Here is a 17,588-nt window from a genome sequence, read left to right on the forward strand (position 1 = left end):
AGACGTCTGCTATAGACGCTCCTTCTCTTTTGTTGTCTTTTATTTCTACGGACGTGGCGGGTTGTACTCATATTGGATCTATATGAATGAGTAGCCATGTTGGATCTATATGAATGAGTAGCCGGTTTTTACCCAAAAAAAAAAAAAAAAAAAGGGCTTGTACCAAAGGATCCTGTCGATGGATTTCCAAAGCAATCTCTTTCGTTTAGATTTCACTAGCTTGTGTCGTCTCCACAAAAAAAGATTCCGCTGTAGTCTAGTTGGTTAGGATACGCGGCTCTCACCCGAGAGACCCGGGTTCGAGTCCCGGCAACGGAAATTTTTAAACCACATTCTTTTGACCTTTTGTAAGGCCATCCACCTGTCGTAAGCCCAGTCACAGATCTGGCACCAATAAAAATAAAAAGCCTACGTCGACTTTTTAAGTCCGTCCGCGTTTCGTAAGCCCAGTCACAGATCTGGTACCAATAAAAATAAAATAAAAGTCTACGTTGACTTGCAACTCTTTCCAGCAACGTGACATCGTTCAATTATAATCGAATTACATTAGGAAAGGGATTGGAGATCCACTATAAAATATGGATTAATACCATGATTTTCTAATGAGAATTAATCAGAAAGTGGTTGCCACCGAAAATTTTATGTTTGTCCGTTCATTCTGACGTCCATTTTTATACGAGTCCTGAGATTGTACAAACTTATGCACATGGTTATATTTATTTTTTTATGCGGTTATAATTATATTCTAATCTTTCAAGTTTCATCAACTATTGATATACCCCTCGAGAAAACAATAATTAATTGTGTTTATGGAAAACCAACAAAGAAATTATTGCGAGGGAAATCAACTTCAATTGCAAGCTGCAATTGAAGACGGGGAGGACAATGTACATTAAAGGTGTGTTGCCCAGATAGACAACCCAAGAGGGGGGGTGAATTGGGTTTTAAAATAATTTTGCAATTAAAACGTTTGTGGATGACTAATTAATACTTTTGCAAGATGATTAATTAGTTGCTATGTGCTGTGAGTGAAATGAGAGTAATAGAGAGAGACACAAGCAATCACAAATACAATGTTTTTATAGTGGTTCGGAGCTAACCCTTGCTCCTACGTCCACTTCCCAAGTCTCACTTGGGAATTCACTATAACCCCTTGGATTACAGCCGGTTGTTTTACAAGCTCACAACCCAACTTGTTGTTTTACGAGCTCACAACGAACTCGGTCGGTTTTCCCAGGCTCACCGACTAGAACCATCCCGATTGTTTTTCCGGGATCACAATCGAACCCTTACACGTTGGTTTTACCCTCGGATCACCAACCAACCTCTACACCCTTGATTCAATCTCCTGATTGATTCAAGCAAAGACAAGATGCAAAGAACAAAGACAAACAGAAAAACAGAGCTTCTGAAAAGCAGATATACAGCAATATAAACTAGAGAGAAGTTAAGAGCCCTCAAACACGTTTGAGTTGGAGTAGAGTAGGGCTTCTTGAACTTTGGGTCTCCTCTTGAACGTCTGGTCGACTTGAAGGCAGGAGGAGACTTCTTTAAATGCTGGGAAGAGGTAGTTGGATGGAGTTAATGGCGCTCTTCCTTTTTTTCCGTTGAGAACCAGTTTGCAGAGAAAGGATGCTTGATTTCTTTGAGTGGAATGGTGCTTCTCTTCTTTGCTACAGTCCTCTGTGGCTATTTAAGCCATTCCCCACGGAAACTAGCCGTTAGACACATTTTTCTGCCCGTTCTGCACACTCTGCACATCCTGACAATGTGTCCGTTGGGGTCGGAGTCGACTCGTGCGAACTGGAGTCGACTCGGCTGTAGCGGGAGTCGACTCATGCTTTTCCAGAGTCGGCTCGGCAACTGTTCTGGATTTGAATTAAAGTGACCTCCTCGACTGGGAGTCGACTCGACTTAACCCGGAGTCGACTCGCCAACATCTGGAGCTGACTTGGCATTTTCGGAGTCGGCTCATCCCATGAAATCCGTAGAGCTATTTTTCACCTTGGTCCACTCGAGTCGACTCGTGAATTCTGGGAGTCGACTCGGTGCTCAGAGCCCGAACTTCCGATCTTCTGTCTTTTGGCTCATCCAGTCTTGGAGTCGACTCGAACCGTTCCGGAGTCGACTCGGCTCTCAGTTTCCGAAACACAGCCTTCTGCCTTTTTGGTGTAGCGCTGCCTTGGAGTCGACTCGTGCTGTCTTGGAGTCGACTCGCGTCTCAGAGACAACAATTCTGTCTTCTGTCTTTTTGGGGTCTCGCTGTATCGGAGTCGACTCGGGCATTGCGGGAGTCGACTCGAATCTCAGTGTCCGAAAACTGCTCTCTGACTTTTGCCTTGAATACCACTGAGAGTCGACTCTTGTTTTCTTTGGAGTCGACCTACCAGCCATCGGAGTCGACTCGCGTTCCTCAGGAGTCTACTCGGCTCTCAGAGTCGAAAAATGCTCTCTGACTTTTCTGTCTGTAACTCCTTGGAGTCGACTCATACTACTTTGGAGTCGACTCGGTAAGCATCGGAGTCGACTCGCGCACTTCAGGAGTCGACTCGCTGACAGGTTTTGAATTGTGTCTTTCTGTTCATCTGTCTGTTCTCAGTCGGAGTCGACTCGTAGTGTACCAGAGTCGACTCGAGCCTGTGCCAGTGCTTCTGATACGCTTGGAGTCGACTCGTAATATCCCGGAGTCGACTCGAGTCTCAGACTTTGGTTCAAACTGACTTCTTAACTTATCCAAAATATCTTGAACCAAATCTAGAAACACTTAGACAAGATTTTCACTGAAACACTCGATTGAATTCATTAGTAAACAAAATATATACTCAAATGCTTTGATCTCATCAAAATCAAATAGGGTTATGATCAATCACTCCACAATCTTCCCCTTTTTGATGATGACAAAACATTGAGTATATGTAAAGTGAATTGCTCAATAAACAAGGAAATAAAATCTATAAATGAATTCAAGTGTCTGGTTATTTAATTTATCCAAACTTGAAATGTGTGAAACAATAAATTTTGGAGTTAAAGCTCCCCCTTTCATTTGGAATTATATAAGCCTTCATGTCATGCACTCAATTGTTTGGCTTATATATATTTAATGATTTGGTTTTTTTTTTAAGAATTCAGATTCTCCCCCTCAACATATGCATTCAACTTTGTTTTGACTTTCTGAATTTTCTTTTAATGCATTGAAGTTTTTGAACTTAAATTTTTGGTTTTTAGAGGAAAAATCTGTCAATTTGTTCTTGAGTAGGATTCAACTAATCTCCGAATATCCCTTGAATAGATTCTGAAGATTACTCCGTTAGGAGCCTCAACAGAGAGATAATGAGCCTCGAGGTATCAAATCCACTTAGAACAAATTATTGTGTGTTTTAAAATTTTTTTTTATTGATTTTCATTGATTTCTTTTACATATCTATTACATATTTCTTCCCCTTTTTGTCATCGTATCAAAAAGGAAGGGAATAGAACACACAAGCAAGTAGGGATCAGTTTGCACAATATTGAAGAGAAGTCGTCTACTCATTGTATTGATGTATATGTAAGTACATTTGTGAATACAATAAGTAAAACAGAAAATACATGTCAAAATAAAACAAAAACATCTATGGTCTCCTCGAGGATGTGGCTCCTCCTCTCAATCTGTTCTGCTCCATGAGGAGACCGACCCCATCCACAACATTCCCAAGCTGGGAGATAATGGCCGAGGTGGCCCTGCTGTGTGTCGTGGAGAGCTCGGTCAGCGTCTCCTGCAGTGTGTCCAGCTTGGCGATGAGCACATTCGCCAAGCGCTCGGCCCCCTGGCTGGTGGTGCCCATATCCTGTCGGACGTTATCGCGCATCTGCCGTGTGGTGCGTGTGACATCACTCATGCTAGAGAACTGGGCTTGGATCAGGGTCCTGACATTGTAGATCTCTTCCCGCACATGGGCCGTCATCTCAGTCACGGCTGACAGGGAAGGAACCAATGCAGAAGAGGATGCAGGAGAGGGAGCAGTCGCTGGACCTCGGAGCTCCCTCAGCAGATCATCCCAAAGATCTCTAACAATCTCCTGCCGCAACTCCCGGAGCTGCTCAGGAGAGATCCGGACCTCCATGGGCTGAGTAGGTGGAGCTGAGGAGGAGGGTCCGGCTGAGGTGGTGGGAGCAGAGGTGGAGGGAAAGGTAGGGTAGTCTGAATCTGGGTCAGGACTGGGGGAATGTCTGGTAGAATGTGTGGAGGTAGATGGTTTCCTAACCCAGTTTTCCTCTACCTTACGAAACCCCATCCTGTGTAGGGTTCCCGCACGCATGCGATCTGTCCATCGCAATGCGCGAGAGGGTTCCCCCTCAGGAATAGGGATCTCGGACTCCCTAAAGATAAGAGTAAACATCATCCCATAAGGGAGGGTGAGCCTAGGTCTATCTAGTGGCTCACACAAGTATCTATAGATCATCTTTGGGAAGTTGATAGGAGTGTCCTGGAGAATATAGTACATGAGGGCTAGGTCCCTCTCAGACACAAAATCAAATCGGCCAGTCTTAGGGAACAATGACCGAGAAAGGATGCTCAGGAGGAGCCGCATCTCAACTGGAAGTGAGCTAGCGGACACCTCATCTAAGGGGGACTGAGGTGGATATCCTAGAATGGCCGTAAGGGCCTCAGTCCTATCTTCGGAGTGTGTGGGAGCCACCCCTACTTGTGGAAGGTGGAGGATTTGGGCTATGAAATCCTCGAAAATAAACAATGGGACACCGGCTACGGTTCCCTCTATTCCCCCATTGCCCCTATGGACAGTACCATAAAACTCTCTAACTAGGCCAGGGTATGTGGGAAGATCTAATGAACAAAAATACTCTAAACCCTGGGCCCGCAGTCTCTCTCCTATGGTAAAGCCCTTCCGGGAGAGATAGTCAAAATCGACGTATCTCCCGGTGGAGACCGCCTTCCCGGCGCACGGCCGCGAGGGAACCTCCCTCGGCGGGGAACGAGCCGGAGGTTGTGGCCTCGCGGGATCGTTCCGAGCCTTAGAACGTCGCTCGGTGCTGGTTGCGGGTTGGGGCCTCTTCCGGCTTGGGACAACGGTTTTACGAGGCATGGTCGACCTAGAATGGGGTAAAACGCTAATGGACGATGGAAGGTCGACGGGAAAATCCTTAGGGACGGCCGGAGACGATCTAGGAGTCGGCTCTAGGGTTTGTGAACAGTGGCGGCTGTGAATAGAAGTGTTGAGCAAACGCTTGAGTTAGGGTTAAAAAGTCGGATCCCGACTGCGAGTCGACTCCACTGAGTCGCGAGTCGACTCGACCTCGAGTCGACTCCAAAATATGCGCGAGTCGACTCTCCTTATGCGCCTATTGACCTCGAGTCGACTCCCGACTGTATGCGAGTCGACTCCCCCTCTGCTGCCATCGATCTCGAGTCGACTCCCGATTATGTGCGAGTCGACTCCTCCTTACGAGCCGACTCTGAAACTTACTCGAGTCGTCTCGACGTCTGGCACGCACCTAAAAATCATGCTATGTTCGTGCCGAATGAGGGAAAAAACACTAAGTTATGATCTGATTTGATGATCATTGAAAAGAAACTCTATATTAACCACAATCTAATCATCAAAATCAATGAACTAGTGGAAAATACCACTAGGATGGATCAATCACTCCTAATCCCCTCCTAAGCACACTAAATCTCTCTTCACTTAAGGGTTTTGTAAAAATATCAGCTAATTGATCATCAGTGCAAACAAATTGAAGTGTCACATCACCATTCAGTACATGATCTCTTATGAAGTGATGTCTTATCTCAATATGTTTAGTTCTTGAATGCTGGATTGGATTTTTAGTTAGATTAATGGCACTTGTATTATCACAATTAATGGAAATTTTATTTTGTTTAATGCCATAGTCTTCAAGTTGTTGTTTAATCCACATGATTTGAGCACAACAACTCCCGGCTGCAACATATTCAGCTTCAGCAGTAGATAATGCAACCGAGTTTTGTTTCTTGCTAAACCAAGAGATTAAATTTTCTCCTAAGAGTTGACGTGACCCGCTAGTGCTTTTTCTATCAAGTTTACAACCAGCAAAGTCTGAATCTGTGTATCCTATTAAGTTCAGGCTAGATTCTTTAGAATACCATAAACCTATATTCTTAGTTCCTATTAGGTATTTAAAGATTCTCTTAACTGCAATTAGATGAGATTCCTTAGGATTAGACTGATATCTAGCACACATGCATACACTAAACATGATATCAGGTCTACTTGCAGTGAGATACAATAAAGATCCTATCATACCTCTATATAACTTTTGATCTACAGATTTACCTGATTCATCTTGATCTAATTTGCATGATGAGCTCATGGGTGTGCTGATTGGCTTGTTTCCCTCCATATCAAACTTCTTAAGCATCTCCTTGATGTATTTGGCTTGATTGATGAAGATGCCTTCTTCAGACTGTTTGATTTGAAGCCCGAGGAAGTAATTCAGCTCTCCCATCATGCTCATCTCAAACTCACTCTGCATCAAGTCAGCAAATTCTTCGCAGAGGTGATTGTTAGTAGCACCGAAAATAATATCATCAACGTAAATCTGCACTAATAACATATCTTTGTTTTCCTTCTTCAAAAATAGTGTTGTATCTACATTTCTCCTAGAGAATTCATGATCTAGTAGAAATTTGCTAAGTCTTTCATACCATGCTCTAGGTGCTTGTTTCAAACCATAAAGTGCTTTGTTCAATTTATATACATGATTAGGGTATTGATGATTTTCAAAACCAGGAGGTTGTTCTACATAAACCTCCTCATTTATATACCCATTTAAAAATGCACTTTTTACATCCATTTGAAATAATTTGAAGTCCTTAGAGCATGCAAATGCTAGTAAAAGTCTAATTGCCTCAAGTCTAGCTACAGGAGCAAAAGTTTCATCAAAATCTATACCTTCTTCTTGATTATAACCCTTTGCTACTAGTCTAGCCTTATTCCTTATTACAATTCCATTTTCATCAAGTTTATTTTTATAAATCCATTTGGTACCTATAATTGAGTATTCAGAAGGTCGTTCAACTAGATTCCATACCTTGTTTCTAGTAAATTGGTTTAATTCTTCTTGCATTGCATTTATCCAATTTACATCTTTTTCAGCTTCTTCTATGTGTTTGGGCTCAAAATGTGAGACAAAGGCTAGATGATTATTTAAGTTCCTAAGGGATGCTCTAGTCCTAACAGGTTGAGATGGATCATCTAGAATTAATTCCTTAGGATGCTCGTGAGCAAACCTCCAAGCCTTAGTCAGCCCATGATCCACAATAGCCTCTTGACTTGATGATGCACCTCCAATTAATTTTTGATTATCATCTTGTAATGTCATCTCATCTATCTTTTCTTCAAGAATTTCAGCATCATCATCAAGATTAACTCTCTTACTAGCAGAGATATCACTAGAATCATCAAAAACAACATGTATGGATTCTTCTATAACTAGGGTTCTTTTATTAAAGACTCTATAGGCTTTACTAGTTGTAGAGTACCCCAAGAATATACCCTCATCAGATTTAGAGTCAAATTTTCCTAGATTATCTTTCCCATTATTATGAACAAAACACCTACATCCAAAGATATGAAAATAGTTCACTTTTGGTTTTCTGTTTTTCCAAAGTTCATAAGGTGTTTTCTTTATAATGGGTCTTAATAAAACTCTATTTAATATATGACATGAGGTATTTATAGCTTCTCCCCAAAAGTACTTAGGGAGATTACTTTTACATAACATGGTTCTAGCCATTTCCTCTAGAGTTCTATTTTTCCTTTCCACAACTCCATTTTGTTGTGGTGTCCTAGGTGCAGAAAAATTATGAGTTATCCCCTTTTTACTACAAAACTCATCAAATAAATGATTTTCAAATTCGGTACCATGGTCACTTCTAATAGCTATAACTGAAGTATCTCTAGCATTTGTTACTTCCTTATGAAATTTCTTAAAAACTGAAAATGCTTGATCTTTATGAGCTAAGAACATAACCCAAGTGTATCTAGAATAATCATCTACAATAACTAGACCAAATTTATTTCCACCTAGACTTGTGGTTCTAGTTGGTCCGAATAGATCCATGTGTAGTAGTTCTAGAGGTCTAGAGGTAGAGACACATTTTATGGATTTAAAGGAGTTCCTAGATTGTTTGCCATATTGACAAGCTTCACATATTTTATTCTTTTCAAACTTTAGTTTTGGCAAACCTATCACGAAATATCTTTTAACTAGTTTAGATATTGTGTCCATGCTTGCATGACCTAACTTACGGTGCCATAACCAACTAGCATCATTATCCTTAGTTTCATTAACAACTAAACATGGGTTATGTTTGGCAAGATCCTCAAGGTCTACAACATACACATTTCCACGTCTTATTCCTTTAAAAACTAAACTATTGTCATTTGGGTTTGTTATGATGCATAGTGATGGTTTAAACATAACATCATAACCTTTATCACACAGTTGACTAATGCTTAGTAGATTATGCTTAAGACCATCAACATATCGAACATTATCAATAAAAGTTGAAGGGATAATTTGTACTTTACCTATACCAATGATGTGACCTTGGTTATTGTCTCCAAAAGTCACAGCACCTCCCTTCTTAGCTTCAAGGGTGAAGAATTGATCCTTGTCACCCGTCATGTGTCTTGAGCAGCCACTATCCAAGTACCAACAATTTTTGTCGACTTTGGCTGCAAGACACTCCTACACAAGCAAATCATATAATCTTAGGTACCCAAGTTTTCTTGGGTCCTTCATGGTTAGTAATGTTGGTTCCTGTTGGAACCCATACCCTTTTAATTTTTCTTTTAGTTTTTTCTTTTCTATAATCGCATACATTTGCTTTATGTCCTAATATTCCACAGCAAAAACATGTTATTTTCTTAGTTTTGCTTTCTCCTGCTTTAACAAAGAAGTTACTAAGAAGTTTTTGCTTGTTTTTAGGTTTATATCCTAAACCAGCTCTATTGAATACAGCTCGTTGACTATTAAGTATCATATTCAATTTTTCAGAACTATATGTAAATTTTTCAACCAAAGGTTTGTATTTTTCAAGTTCTTTAGTTAGTGTTTGTTTTTCCATTTTTAGAATGTTCAAGTCTTTTGTAAGATTCTCGTTTAAGATTTGTTTATTGTTTTTAAGTTCTGAAATTTTCTTAGTTAGTTTTTCATTATCTTTACTCAAGGTATTAGTTTTTTGAATTAAGAGTTGGTTGCTTGTCTTAAGTTCTAAATTTTCTTTGGTGATAAAGTCCTTATCCTTAACTAATTTATCGTATTTATGTAGGTATGATTGATTAGCTAGCTTTAGCTCTTTATTCTTAAGATTTATGGCCTTATATTCAATCATTAATTTATTAAATGCATCATACAGTTCATCAAAGGTAAAATCTAGATGCGTTTTGGATGTTACCTCATTTTCATTGGCCATGAAGCAGAAATTGGCCTTTTCTTCTTGTTCCTCATCCGATGATGATGATGATGCGTCGGAGTCCGATAGGGTGGTGACAAGGGCTTTCTTCTTCTTGTACTTGCTCCCCTTCTTCAGTAAAGAACACTCAGCTCTGATGTGTCCCGGCTTCTTGCACTCATAACATCCAATCCCCTCATTTTCCCTTTCCTTACCTTTATCCTTGCGATAGGAATTTGAGGGGCCTCTCCTTTGATGAAAGGACTTCTTTTGGTTGATGAATTTTCTGAACTTGCGCACGAGAAGAGCCTCATCATCATCTCCCTCATGATCCTCTTCTTCACTGCTGCTACTACAAGACAAGTCTTTGTTAGATGATGTAGATTTAAGAGCTATTACCTTTTTCTTATGGGAGGACTCTTCTTCGCTGTGTTGCTTCATTGTTAGCTCGTGCGTCATTAGGGATCCAAGAAGCTCTTCAAGTGGAAGCTTGTTCAAGTCCTTGGCTTCTTGGATTGCCGTCACCTTGGCTTCCAATGACCTTGGTAGACAGCGAAGAATCTTCCTGACAAGATCACTGTTAGTATAATTTTTGCCAAGGCTTTTTAGGCCATTTACAATGTCAGTAAATCTTGTGAACATGCAAGTGATTGATTCATTAGAATCCATCTTAAACAGTTCATACTTATGAACTAATATATTAATTTTGGATTCTTTGACTTGATTTGTTCCCTCATGGGTCACTTCAAGTCTATCCCAAATCTCTTTTGCAGAATTGCAAGTAGAGACTCTATTGAATTCATTTCTATCTAATGCACAGTAGAGCACATTCATTGCTTTGGCATTGAGTTGTGCCTTCCTAAAGTCATTGTCGTCCCAATCCCTTTCAAGTTTGGGTACAGTGACACCCTCTACATAAATGGATGGAATGTATGGTCCATTTAGTATAATGGTCCACATCTCATAGTCTTGTGGACGTCTGCTATAGACGCTCCCTCTCTTTTGTTGTCTTTTATTTCTACGGACGTGGCGGGTTGTACTCATGTTGGATCTATATGAATGAGTAGCCATGTTGGATCTATATGAATGAGTAGCCGGTTTTTACCCAAAAAAAAAAAAAAAAAAAAAAAAAAAAAAAAAAAAAAGAAAAGAAAAAGAAGGCGGCTTGTACCAAAGGATCCTATCGATGGATTTCCAAAGCAATCTCTTTCGTTTAGATTTCACTAGCTTGTGTCGTCTCCACAAAAAAAGATTCCGCTGTAGTCTAGTTGGTTAGGATACGCGGCTCTCACCCGAGAGACCCGGGTTCGAGTCCCGGCAACGGAAATTTTTAAACCACATTCTTTTGACCTTTTGTAAGGCCATCCACCTGTCGTAAGCCCAGTCACAGATCTGGCACCAATAAAAATAAAAAGCCTACGTCGACTTTTTAAGTCCGTCCGCGTTTCGTAAGCCCAGTCACAGATCTGGTACCAATAAAAATAAAATAAAAGTCTACGTTGACTTGCAACTCTTTCCAGCAACGTGACATCGTTCAATTATAATCGAATTACATTATGAAAGGGATTGGAGATCCACTATAAAATATGGATTAATACCATGATTTTCTAATGAGAATTAATCAGAAAGTGGTTGCCACCGAAAATTTTATGTTTGTCCGTTCATTCTGACGTCCATTTTTATACGAGTCCTGAGATTGTACAAACTTATGCACATGGTTATATTTATTTTTTTATGCAGTTATAATTATATTCTAATCTTTCAAGTTTCATCAACTATTGATATACCCCTCGAGAAAACAATAATTAATTGTGTTTACGGAAAACCAACAAAGAAATTATTGCGAGGGAAATCAACTTCAATTGCAAGCTGCAATTGAAGACGGGGAGGACAATGTACATTAAAGGTGTGTTGCCCAGATAGACAACCCAAGAGGGGGGGTGAATTGGGTTTTAAAATAATTTTGCAATTAAAACGTTTGTGGATGACTAATTAATACTTTTGCAAGATGATTAATTAGTTGCTATGTGCTGTGAGTGAAATGAGAGTAATAGAGAGAGACACAAGCAATCACAAACACAATGTTTTTATAGTGGTTCGGAGCTAACCCTTGCTCCTACGTCCACTCCCCAAGTCTCACTTGAGAATTCACTATAACTCCTTGGATTACAGCCGGTTGTTTTACAAGCTCACAACCCAACTTGTTGTTTTACGAGCTCACAACGAACTCGGTCGGTTTTCCCAGGCTCACCGACTAGAACCACCCCGATTGTTTTTCCGGGATCACAATCGAACCCTTACACGGTTTTACCCTCGGATCACCAACCAACCTCTACACCCTTGATTCAATCCCCTGATTGATTCAAGCAAAGACAAGATGCAAAGAACAAAGACAAACAGAAAAACAGAGCTTCTGAAAAGCAGATATACAACAATATAAACTAGAGAGAAGTTAAGAGCCCTCAAACACGTTTGAGTTGGAGTAGAGTAGGGCTTCTTGAACTTTGGGTCTCCTCTTGAACATCTGGTCGACTTGAAGGCAGGAGGAGACTTCTTTAAATGCTGGGAAGAGGTAGTTGGATGGAGTTAATGGCGCTCTTCCTTCTTTTCCGTTGAGAACCAGTTTGCAGAGAAAGGATGCTTGATTTCTTTGAGTGGAATGGTGCTTCTCTGCTTTGCTACAATCCTCTGTGGCTATTTAAGCCATTCCCCACGGAAACTAGCCGTTAGACACATTTTTGTGCCCGTTCTGCACACTCTGCACATCCTGACAATATGTCCGTTGGGGTCGGAGTCGACTCGTGCGAACTAGAGTTGACTCGGCTGTAGCGGAAGTCGACTCATGCTTTTCTAGAGTCGGCTCGGCAACTGTTCTGGATTTGAATTAAAGTGACCTCCTCGACTGGGAGTCGACTCGACTTAACCCGGAGTCGACTCGCCAACATCTGGAGCTGACTTGGCATTTTCGGAGTCGGCTCATCCCATGAAATCCGTAGAGCTATTTTTCACCTTGGTCCACTCGAGTCGACTCGTGAATTCTGGGAATCGACTCGGTGCTCAGAGCCCGAACTCCCGATCTTCTGTCTTTTGGCTCATCCAGTCTTGGAGTCGACTCGAACCGTTCCGGAGTCGACTCGGCTCTCAGTTTCCGAAACACAGCCTTCTGCCTTTTTGGTGTAGCGCTGCCTTGGAGTCGACTCGTGCTGTCTTGGAGTCGACTCGCGTCTCAGAGACAACAATTCTGTCTTCTGTCTTTTTGGGGTCTCGCTGTATCGGAGTCGACTCGGGCATTGCGGGAGTCGACTCGAATCTCAGTGTCCGAAAACTGCTCTCTGACTTTTGCCTTGAATACCACTGAGAGTCGACTCTTGTTTTCTTTGGAGTCGACCTACCAGCCATCGGAGTCGACTCGCATTCCTCAGGAGTCGACTCGGCTCTCAGAGTCGAAAAATGCTCTCTGACTTTTCTGTCTGTAACTCCTTGGAGTCGACTCATACTACTCTGGAGTCGACTCGGTAAGCATCGGAGTCGACTCGCGCACTTCAGGAGTCGACTCGCTGACAGGTTTTGAATTGTGTCTTTCTGTTCATCTGTCTGTTCTCAGTCGGAGTCGACTCGTAGTGTACCAGAGTCGACTCGAGCCTGTGCCAGTGCTTCTGATACGCTTGGAGTCGACTCGTAATATCCCGGAGTCGACTCGAGTCTCAGACTTTGGTTCAAACTGACTTCTTAACTTATCCAAAATATCTTGAACCAAATCTAGAAACACTTAGACAAGATTTTCACTGAAACACTCGATTGAATTCATTAGTAAACAAAATATATACTCAAATGCTTTGATCTCATCAAAATCAAATAGGGTTATGATCAATCACTCCACAAGGTGTAAAACTTATATAAAGTAAGATATTTATTGACATAAGTTTATGATCTCGAAACGTCCAGTCCAAAGTTATTATTAGCTGCATATTAGATTTTTTTTTCATTTTATAGTTTATTTGGCATAGCATGCACATTTGATAACACTAAGAACTCGGTTAAAAGAGAAGTGCTAAAAACCACAAGAGGCGCGGATCCAGGAGTTCTCTGCAAGAGATGCGGAAATTCCGGTGCGAGCTAGATTTTAAAAGGATCCCGCTAACCAACGCCCCCGGGCGATAGTTAAGAAATATTAATTAGACTCTAACTACCTTTACTATATTTTTGCAATTAATATTCTTGGAACAAGCTGCCTTTTGGAAGCAATTAATATTCATGGAACAAGTTGTCTTTTTGAAGCAATTAATATTTCTTAATCATCACCCCTAGGGCGATGGTTAAGGAATATTAATTAGACTCTAACTATCTTCACTATATTTTTTCCAAGAAATAAAGTGGAATCTTCATTTAATGTAATATACCCTTCCAATATTATATTCCTTAACGAGAGAAAATAAAAATAATAATCATAAAAGTAACTAGTTATTAAGAGAAAATAAAGAAATACTCCCATCTTTTTTCCATTTTCTACTCTGCCCATTAAGAGAGAATAAAAATGAAATGGCAAGGTTCAGTACATACCACCATGACTGCTTTTGTGCCTACTCTGCCCATGGTGACAGATGCTATTTTAGTAATTTCCAATTAACAAATGGAGATACACCATTATAGCCAACAAATACTGTATTAATAACTTTTCCACTTTAAAATTTCAATCAAAAAGTAGAATCAATTAAAATCCAAACATGGACTAGTAAAATTTAACATCTTTATAAACTACTCAAAATGATCAACCTTGAGTTTGAAAAATAAAACCAAGTCCGCATTGGGGAGGGGCCGAGGGGGAGGAGGGGAGTTTCCGAACTACAACATTGCTTCTTCGTGCCCAAAATCCAAGTCAATATTTTTAAGAGCCATAAATCACTTGCGACAACCTACTCATGGAATAAGTTGTCTTTTGGAAGCAATTAATATTTCTTAACCATCGCCCCCGCGGCGATGGTTATCATTTGCCTATAATTATAACTGTATAAAAAAATAAATATAACCATGTGCATAAGTTTGTACAATCTCAGGACTCGTATAAAAATGGACGTCAGAATGAACGGACAAACATTAAATTTTCGGTGGCAAACCACTTTCTGATTAATTCTCATGAGACAATCATGGTATTAATCCATATTTTATAGTGGCTCTCCAATCCCTTTTCTAATGTAACGCGATTATAAATGAACGATGTCACGTTGCTGGAAAGCGTTGCAAGTCAACGTAGACTTTTATTTTATTTTTATTGGTACCAGATCTGTGACTGGGCTTACGAAACGCGGACGGACATAAAAAGTCGACGTCGGCTTTTATTTTTATTGGTGCCAGATCTGTGACTGGGCTTACGACAGGTGGATGGCCTTAAAAAAGGTCAAAAGAATGTGGTTTAAAAATTTCCGTTGCCGGGACTCGAACCCGGGTCTCTCGGGTGAGAGCCGAGTATCCTAACCAACTAGTCTACAACAGAAGGCATTTTCTCTTTTTTTTATAGAGAAGAAACAATACTAGTGAAATATAAACGAAAGAGATTCGGCAAGCAATTGGAGTTTGGGTAGCTTTGGAAATCCAGTAGTTTGCCCATCGACAGGATCCTTTGGTACAAGCCCTTTGGGGAAGCAACTTGATTGAAGAAAATCACATTTAACAACATAGTAGCTGTTAGGGGAAAAACTAAGTTATCCCAGAACGACCTGCGGGCGCTCGACCTAAAGGCGACTAGCTCAGCTCGGCGCCCGACCAAATGCTAGACTTCATAATATTCGACCTAAAGGCGACCAAATGCTAGTCGACCTAAAGGCGACTAGCTCAGCTCGACGCCCCGTCATAATATTCGACCTCAGTCTAATCTCCTTCGGGAGCCTAGCTTCAAAAGCCCAACCTCACCGCTCACCTACTAACGTCACGCCCTTCCGTAGCTCAACCGGAGACCATACCATGCTTTGCCGTCAACAATTAATGCGCATGGCCTCTGCTGATCTCCGGTTCACTCAACCATTAAAGCGTATGGCCTCTTCTGATCTCCGGTTCACTCAACCATTAAAGCGTATGGCCTCTGCTGATCTCCGGTTCACTCAAACAATCAATGCGCTTGTTATCTACGGATCTCAAGCCCTCCACGGCAGGCCACTCCGCCACGTCTGATCAGCCACGACGACTCACTGACTCCGGTTCGATCTCCCACGACACTATATTAATGCACACGATCGTGTTCAATTATAACCAAAAAAGAATCATTTGCCCTGTCACTTCACATGTAATACAATACCCCTCTATAAAAGGGGAACCCCTCCACCTTAGAGGGGGTTGGACTCTGAAACCCAGAAAAACATCTCCCCTCTCCTCTTACAAATTAGCCCCCTCTGACTTAAGCATCGGAGGGCCGGCGCCGGAAACCCCGGCCACCGGCTTGTTGCAGGTCTTCCAGAGAACGCCGCCCGCCGACAGACCGCCCTCTCCTGCCGTTCCAACACCGGAGCTCCTCCTTCTCAGCCGACGGCCGCCCTCAGGTCCAATTTCCAGCAACAGTTGGCGCTAGAGGAAGGGACCGAGTCGTGGCCATGAAGTTGAGAAGTAAAGGAGCCTCCAATGCTTCCCGGCGTCTCCCACAAAGTCCTGGACATTCTGTCCGGAACTCGCCATCTCTGGCTGATCCAACTCCCAAAGTCTAGCCGGAACAGTTCAACATCCTGGTGCAGCAAGTCCAGGCTTTGGCCACCGCCGTCCAAGGCCTGCGGCGTGAGGAAGCCCCACCAACGCTACCTCCACAGGCCCAGGTCCAGCCGGTGCTTCCTCCGAATGGCCCGATCCTCCAGGGCCAAAATCTTCATGGCTCCTCCAGGGCTAACAATGAAGAACGAGTGTCTTCCCGGAGAGAATTGCCGGGGAGGAGCATAGACAGGAGGCTACAGTTTTCGGAGGCTGAGTCGGCCCCGGACCGCCGTGAGCCAGAGCAGACTACTGTGGCAATCCCCCAGGTTGGGGAACTCGATAGAAAGGTCGAGAACCTTGAGCGCCAGATTGAGGCGCTCCATAGCAAGAAGGCGAGGTGCGAGGGTGACTTTGAATTTACCACGAAGTCCCCCTTTTTCCGCCAGATCGAGGATGAGCCGGTTCCACCCAGATTCAAAATGCCCAAAGTGGAGCCCTACAATGGGACTACCGACCCCCTCAATCATTTGGAGAGCTACCAAGCCCTTATGGCATTGTAAGGGTCTTCAGAGGTTGTGTTCTGCAAGGCCTTCCAGCAACTCTTAGAGGAACGGCTCGGCTTTGGTTTTCTGGGCTAAAGCCGAGCACGGTCTCCTCTTTTGAGCAGCTTGGCAGGCAGTTCGCCACCAACTTTGCTGCCAGCCGGCGCCAGCGGCGAACGTCAAACTCCCTCCTGGATGTCAAGCAGCGGGAGGGGGAATCTCTCAGGGAGTACCTCGACCGCTTCACCGCTGCGACCTGGGAGGTTCGCGAGCTCGACCAGTCTATAGCCATGTCGGCGCTGAAGACTGGGGCTCGCTCCTACAGATTCCTCTTCTCCATCGAGAAGAGCTTCTCTACTGACTTCACCGAAATGCTGGCCCGAGCTCGGAAGTACGCAAAGGCCGAGGAGGCCATCGCCTCCAGGCGGGGTGCGATCGAGCAGGCTTCAAAGAAGCAGAAGAAACGCCGCGAGGAGCGTGGCCGTCAGCGAAGCCCGTCTCCCCGCCGAAACAAAATTTTGCCATGGCTAAGGAGTCCACCTCGACAGCAGGGACAGCGCAGACCAAGGTTCCCGCCCCGATCAAGATCTCCAACACGGCCACGGGTTCCACCGGGGAGGTATGAGAATTACACTCCCCTCAATGCTCCCCAGATAGAGATCCTAATGGAGATCGAGGGCCGAGATTATTTCCAGCCTCCACCCCCGATAAGGGATTCCGGAGCTTACCGTAATCCTAGGAAGTATTGCCACTTCCACCGAGACCACGACCATAATACGGAGGATTGCTTCCAGCTCCGGGATGAGATCGAGGCACTCATCCGTCGCGGAGTACTGAACTGGTTTGTACGAAACTGGCGTAAGGAAAGGAGGCCAGCAGAAAATGCCGAGCAGCCCGAAGATCCAAATGCCAATAGACCCATCGCAGGCACCATCAAC

General features: G+C 42.8%; 3 non-coding genes across 3 annotated transcripts; 2 read left to right on the forward strand and 1 right to left on the reverse strand.

Moving 5' to 3' along the window:
- The first annotated feature begins 245 nt into the window (after window positions 1-245).
- TRNAE-CUC (transfer RNA glutamic acid (anticodon CUC)) lies at window positions 246-318 on the forward strand. The gene has a single exon. It is a non-coding gene; the product is annotated as a tRNA-Glu (tRNA).
- Window positions 319-10,689: 10,371 nt separating this feature from the next.
- TRNAE-CUC (transfer RNA glutamic acid (anticodon CUC)) lies at window positions 10,690-10,762 on the forward strand. The gene has a single exon. It is a non-coding gene; the product is annotated as a tRNA-Glu (tRNA).
- Window positions 10,763-14,854: 4,092 nt separating this feature from the next.
- Window positions 14,855-14,927, reverse strand: TRNAE-CUC (transfer RNA glutamic acid (anticodon CUC)). Its single transcript has one exon. It is a non-coding gene; the product is annotated as a tRNA-Glu (tRNA).
- Between the last annotated feature and the right edge of the window lie 2,661 nt (window positions 14,928-17,588).

Source organism: Phoenix dactylifera, chromosome 1 (assembly GCF_051530095.1).
Source record: "Phoenix dactylifera cultivar Ajwa chromosome 1, Ajwa_hap1_PhDact_Kaust_v1.1, whole genome shotgun sequence".
NCBI lineage: Eukaryota > Viridiplantae > Streptophyta > Magnoliopsida > Arecales > Arecaceae > Phoenix > Phoenix dactylifera.